This window comes from Dromaius novaehollandiae, chromosome W (assembly GCF_036370855.1).
Source record: "Dromaius novaehollandiae isolate bDroNov1 chromosome W, bDroNov1.hap1, whole genome shotgun sequence".
NCBI lineage: Eukaryota > Metazoa > Chordata > Aves > Casuariiformes > Dromaiidae > Dromaius > Dromaius novaehollandiae.
The window spans coordinates 64,836,117-64,842,116 of NC_088130.1; positions in this window are offsets into that span (position 1 = coordinate 64,836,117).

Genomic DNA, 6,000 nt, shown 5'->3' on the forward strand with positions numbered 1-6,000 from the left:
TTTTTTTAATTATTTTATTTTTGTTTTTCTTCTTCCAGTAAACACTGGATTGGTTTTCTTTTCCTTGTCTAGTGATGTCAACCGTACTAATTCAGTCCAGTAAGCCGTCTGTCACCTTTCTAATGCCATATCCTCGTCAACTGACACATCAGGGAAGGATTTCTGATGAAAGCACAACAGGTCATGTAGCAGCTTCTATTCCCTGAGGTAGGCAGCTTCCATTTTAGCTTAAACTTGGGCTGTTTTTCCGGTGGCTGTCCCCGCTGAGAGCCATTCTTGTGTGGATAATTGTTTCACTTCTGATGCTTCAGGTTTGATCATGCAGTGGCTGACTTAGATACCAAGTTTTCTGACCTAGCTGAGGTGAAGGGGGAGACAGCTGATGCTGTAATGATCATCTGATTCATTCACCAACTTCAGGGGTGAGGACTACAGCATGCATGGGAGGAACCTCTTTCTTTAAAGGGGTGATTCAGCTGAGGTCTCTGACCAGATTATGCCAAGGCAGCATTACATTGAAGTTAATTCATTTTCTTTTCCTAAAAGCACAGCAACAATGCAGACCTTGAGAAAAAGAATGAGATCTTTTCAGATATGGAATAAATGCCAGAGAAATGGCTATCACAAGAGCTGTGCTTGTTGAGACCCTGAATGGGCAGAAAAATGTGGTTATATACTTAGGAGGTGTTTTGTGAGGCTAGTCTACACAATCCAGTGCTTAAATGTGTAGACGGTAAACTTTCAAGGATATTGGACAATATTACATTTTTCTTTTCCAAGTTACAAGCAAGAAGTCACTGACAAAGCTCTGAATGGTATCTCACTATGAAGTGAGGAGATGACAGGTCTTAGCTCTCATCCAGCTTCAAACTTGACAGGATCTGAGAGACACTGTTTTGAAATGGGAATCGAGAGACTCTGTATTACAGTGCTGGCTATGGCTCCCTTCTGCCATTGGCCTTGAAGATTTTTCACTATTTGAATTTCCTTTTCCTCCTGGTTCTATAAACTCTGTGGCACAGAACTCGTTTTTAACTTGTTTCACACAAGAAGCACCATAGCTTGGGGCTCTAATTTCAGCTGGATCTGGGAATCTGGGGATCTGGATCCTGTCTTAAGAAGATGTAGTATAAAAAGGGAGAATTAAAAGACTTTCTTTGTTTCTTTGTTTTCATTAATTAATCCTCAAGCTTTCTTTTTTGTACATACAGAATTAACTGAAATATAGCGAAGTAAGATGATTATTTTCTCAGCTGAAGCAAGCCATAGCCAAAAGACACATTGCCAAGTCTTTTTATCAGGATCCAAGTTTTCTGCTTATGCATCCAGCTTAATGGGTACCTGATACTGATTTACAGCAGCGGGTATGTCCTTTCTTCAGTGAAGATGTATAGCCAGAAAGGTAGCTTAAAGCTGTACATTTTTTCTGGTTTAGCACTATATGGAGTGTAAATAGCTTTGTAGATGTATAACTGAGAACTAGGAGTTCCAAGGATAATTTTCTCATGTACAGTTAAAGCTATATAATAAGCTATATAATAAGCTAGAAAACCAACTCATTTAAGACTTGTAAACCAGCATAAATTACCACACCCACAGTTCCTTCTTAAATCTCCATTATGCATGTGTACAAAAGTACAAAGTTCTTCATAGTACAAGAAAGACATGGATCTACTGAAGCGAGTCCAGTGGAGGGCCACAGAGATGATTGTCATCTGTCATATGAGGACAATCTGAGAGGGCTAGGATTGTTTAGCCTGGAAAGAGAAGGCTCGGGGGGGGGGGGAATGTTATCAGTGTATATAAATATCTGATTGGAGAGAATAAAGAAGATGGAGCCCGACTCTTCTTGTGGTGCCCAGTGACAGGACAAGAGGCAATGGGTATGAATTGAAACACAGGAAATTCCATGTATACCTAAGAAAAAGCTTTTTCACTGTGAGGGCGTTTGAACACTGGACTGGACTGGTTGCCCGGAGACTTTCTATCCTTGGAGACATTCAAAACCTAACTGGACGTTGTCCTGGGCAATATGCTGCAGGTGATCCTGTGTGAGCAGGTGAACTGGATCAGATAATCTCCACAGGTCCCTGCCAATTTCAACTGTTCTGTCATTCTGTGAATGACAGACCATATGTTTTCCCATTATTTCATTATTTTACATAGCCCATGTTAAAATTGCTAGTCATGTATCTACTAATCTTCCTCAACAGCAGTTTTAGATTTGATCCTTCCCTTTGTTTAGTCATAAAAATTGCTCTCTTTGTTCCTCAGTTTTTCCCATATTGATTTCTGGTGTGTTATTATTGTAACTTGCCATTTTCAGGCACGTTGTTGGTACTAATACAAAGGCAGGCACAGGTGTGGTGGTATGGGTACCAACTATGCTTATTTTTGCAGCTGCATAGTGTTGACCTTGGACTACAATGTGTCTGAAGATTGCCTGAAGCCCGGTGAAATCACTAGGTGAGCTGTAGTCAAATATTTGAGCAGTGTACTTTATAAGCCCAGGAAAGAAGAATCTAGGAGCATTGCAGCCCATGCCTTACAAACACAGATTTGGGGCAGTAACCCTACTAGGTTAGAGCTGCTAGAGTTATGCATGCTCTAATCCTGTAGATAAGAGGATCTACAGGATCCTGTTCAATTCTTTCCTGCCCTTGGAAAACTTATGGAGTAATCTATCCCTTCCCATTTGTCTTGCCAAGGAAACAGATAGGGATCATCAACCTTAGATTTACATTGTGACAACTGGATCACAGATTAGTATTTCTAAATCAAGGTGTCTCTATCTTGGTGTCTTTGTCTAAGCTGCATCCCACATCTATCCAATATTCCATTTGGTCTTTAGCTGCTGCTCCGGAAGAGCATGGATATCCTACAGGTCCCATGTTATATCTGCCAGCCCACCATAGAGGTCTTGGATAACCCCAGCCGTTTCAAAGGACATTGTGTGCTTACTTTTGGCAAGATTGAACGAAGAGCCATATACCTACTTTAGGATGAGCTGACTCCCTAGTTATTAGACTCTACTGACTGTTCTGAATAGATTTCCATGGACCATAGTGTGCGGGTATTTATGTGAAGCTGAATTCCCCATGGCACCTATGTTTTCTAGTACTGGCATGTTCCTTGCAAGGATAAAACAAAAGGCATCCCTAGCTGGATCTTACAGTCCCAATGCTGGGAGGTTGGAAGTTCGTATCATTTTAAGGAAGTCTGAGGTTCTGTTTCTCTGCCCCGCACCCCTCCCTAAGCCCCAGGCACTTCTGCACTAGGCCATCTCCTCCTCTAACAGAAGATCACAGTCACTGGCACACAGATTAGGATTCTGGGTGGTGGACAAATCACCTGACTTAAAGAGATTGCGTGAAATCTCTGTGACTCAATATGAATGGACTAAGAATACCATGTCCCAAAATGTGTTCAACACTAGGGACTAAACATCATCCGTGAAATTTTATTGGAGATCATAGTGTGCCTGGTGGGTCTCAAATAATTCAGAACAGGCTAAATAGCACTCTGGGGATACTCCTTCACAGTTTTCTGTGCTTGGCTAACCAGGGTATGTAAGTCTGTGAGCAGTGGAATTAGCCTGGGATGTGGATTAAGGGTGCCTCCAGTTCACATTTAGGCTTTAATTTGTTTATATGGTTACAGACTTGTTTTCTGACAGGAGCTGTAGGTACAGGAATGTTCAGAGAAAGGGTTAATCTCATCATGTTTTCATGTAGCTGTTAACCTTGAAAAGGTCTTTGTTTCCATGCACCAAGTTTCTTCTGCAGAACTTCAGAGCTCCACCTATAATAAAGTATTAGGAGTACAGCCCCATCACCAAGCACTGATATACCTTTCACACCTACAAATGTCAGTAAACTTAGCTAGAATCATGTGGATGAGAGGTCTTCCTCCCAGAATTGTAGGAGATGGTGGTGTCCCAACAAGAAAGACTGCTTTTACTTGAAGTTAGTACCAGTGATGCTGCAGCAGAGGGTACGAGGTTTCTGGAAATGCCATCTTCTGAGAAACTGGAGCAGAGTCAAATGTATTTCACACTAGGCACATTAACCAAGCTTAAATCACAGCTTGGATAATCACATTGCCCTAGGAGATCAACAAGCTGTTCTCTTACGCCCAGCTTTGGGCTCTAAATCACCATATGGTATCCAGCTGCCATGGTAGCTAGGCTTCAGCTGTGCTTGCTATGATCTCTATTCTTTACCTGCTCTCAGGTGTTTTGTGAAGCTTAGAATAACAAATGTGTTCGGATATTGGTAGTGGAAAGATGCCAGGTGAGGCATAAATTATTTACTTTTATGAGCTAGAGATTTGCTTGAATTATATGAAGTTATAAATGGATTTGTACTGATGCTGTGCTTTATGAATGTCTCTTGAGGCTTTTATTGATTATTTCCCTCCTATTTGTTTAATTCCTTATAATCCAGCATGATTGAGGGAGGGAAGGAGGCTACTTTATTTTTGATTTGGGTTTTCAATCAAAATAAATTAAGAAATGATCTTTACTTGAAAAGAATTTGGAATCATTATAGTGAATTTCTGCTGGCACAATGCAGAAAGGACTTGATCCCAGCACTCCATGGATATGATGCCAGCTGTTTGCCATTTCATATGTATGAACAGTTTATCCAGTCTTCTTGAAATCCCATATATCTTGCGTCAGGGATCCAAGTGGTTGTTATTTCGTCTGTTGCATCCATCTGTGTTATCTTCTCTTGACCTTTTACATTTATAAGCTCTTCTGAGCAAGGACCACATCATTAGGTTTGTAAAATGATTCTTGCCATAAGTCTGGAATCTCTAAGCACTCCTATAATACAAATAATTACGGAAAGAATCATCATGACAAGCCTAACTGAAAAAGCACATGTACTGCAAAATAAGAAAGGACACTAGATACCTACAAAGAAGACAGGATCTGAAGCAAATATTTTTCTTTTCTTAGAGATAATATACCCTGCCCCTTCACTTTGATCTATCTGAAAATATGAGGAAAAAAGAGGGGGTTTTTAGTTTTCTAAATCAAACTGAGAACAATTATAAAACTGAACCATTGTTGTTAAATCAAACTGTATTAAACACCCAGTGAAATCCTTCAAGGATGCCTGCTGGCCTGTGTCCAATACCTATTTTTGGGAAGGAAACAGTTACTATATTCAGACCTCTATTCACCCTTTGCCAACCTGTTAGTGCTAGAAAGAAATGCCTCATCTAAAACAAATTTCAGTTAGAAAAACGTTATTGTCAAGATGGCAGTAATGTGTTGCTTTGCACTTCTAACTCCACGCCAAAAGGCTGTGTTTTGGTTTACAAAATCAAATAGCCAAGACTTGTATGTATAGAGAATAGTCATGCCTTTGGCCCTAAGTGTTTTTTGAGTGCTTCACGGCCTTTTGGAATGAAATCCTAAAATATACCAATTCCTACCTCATTCATGGTAGACATCTTCCTACCTCATGGCAGACTTCTGTTCCTACACAAAAACCATTTGTGATCAGATCTCTCACAATTTTGCATCTACTAATCTTCATGTCAGGAATTGCGTAAGACTTTCTGGAAAAGTGAAAACAAAGCAAACCACGAAAAGATTTAAAATAAAGCAGTTTCTGTGGATGTTTGTCTTGTACAAGGAGATCCAGCTACTTCAGATGCCTGCAAGGGTTGAGTTGTAGATCAGGTTTTCCCTTGTGAGCTCTCTCTCTGTCTAGACACAGCTCTACAAAATATCTACACAGTTCTAGAGACAATTCCTTTTTTCTGTCCCCTTCTCTTTTGCCATAATTTAGAACCAAGCCTTGTAACTTTGTTAAGGGAAGGTACTTTGCTAAAGCACTATCATCCCAGGTACATGACTCAAGTGTGAATTGATTGTGATTTCTGTTATGTTGAGCTAGTGTTTACTTTACAAGGCTATCTTACAAGTTCTTGACAGCGTAGCCAAAACTGAATTTTTCTGCCCTGAAAGTAAGAACTTGGGTCTCA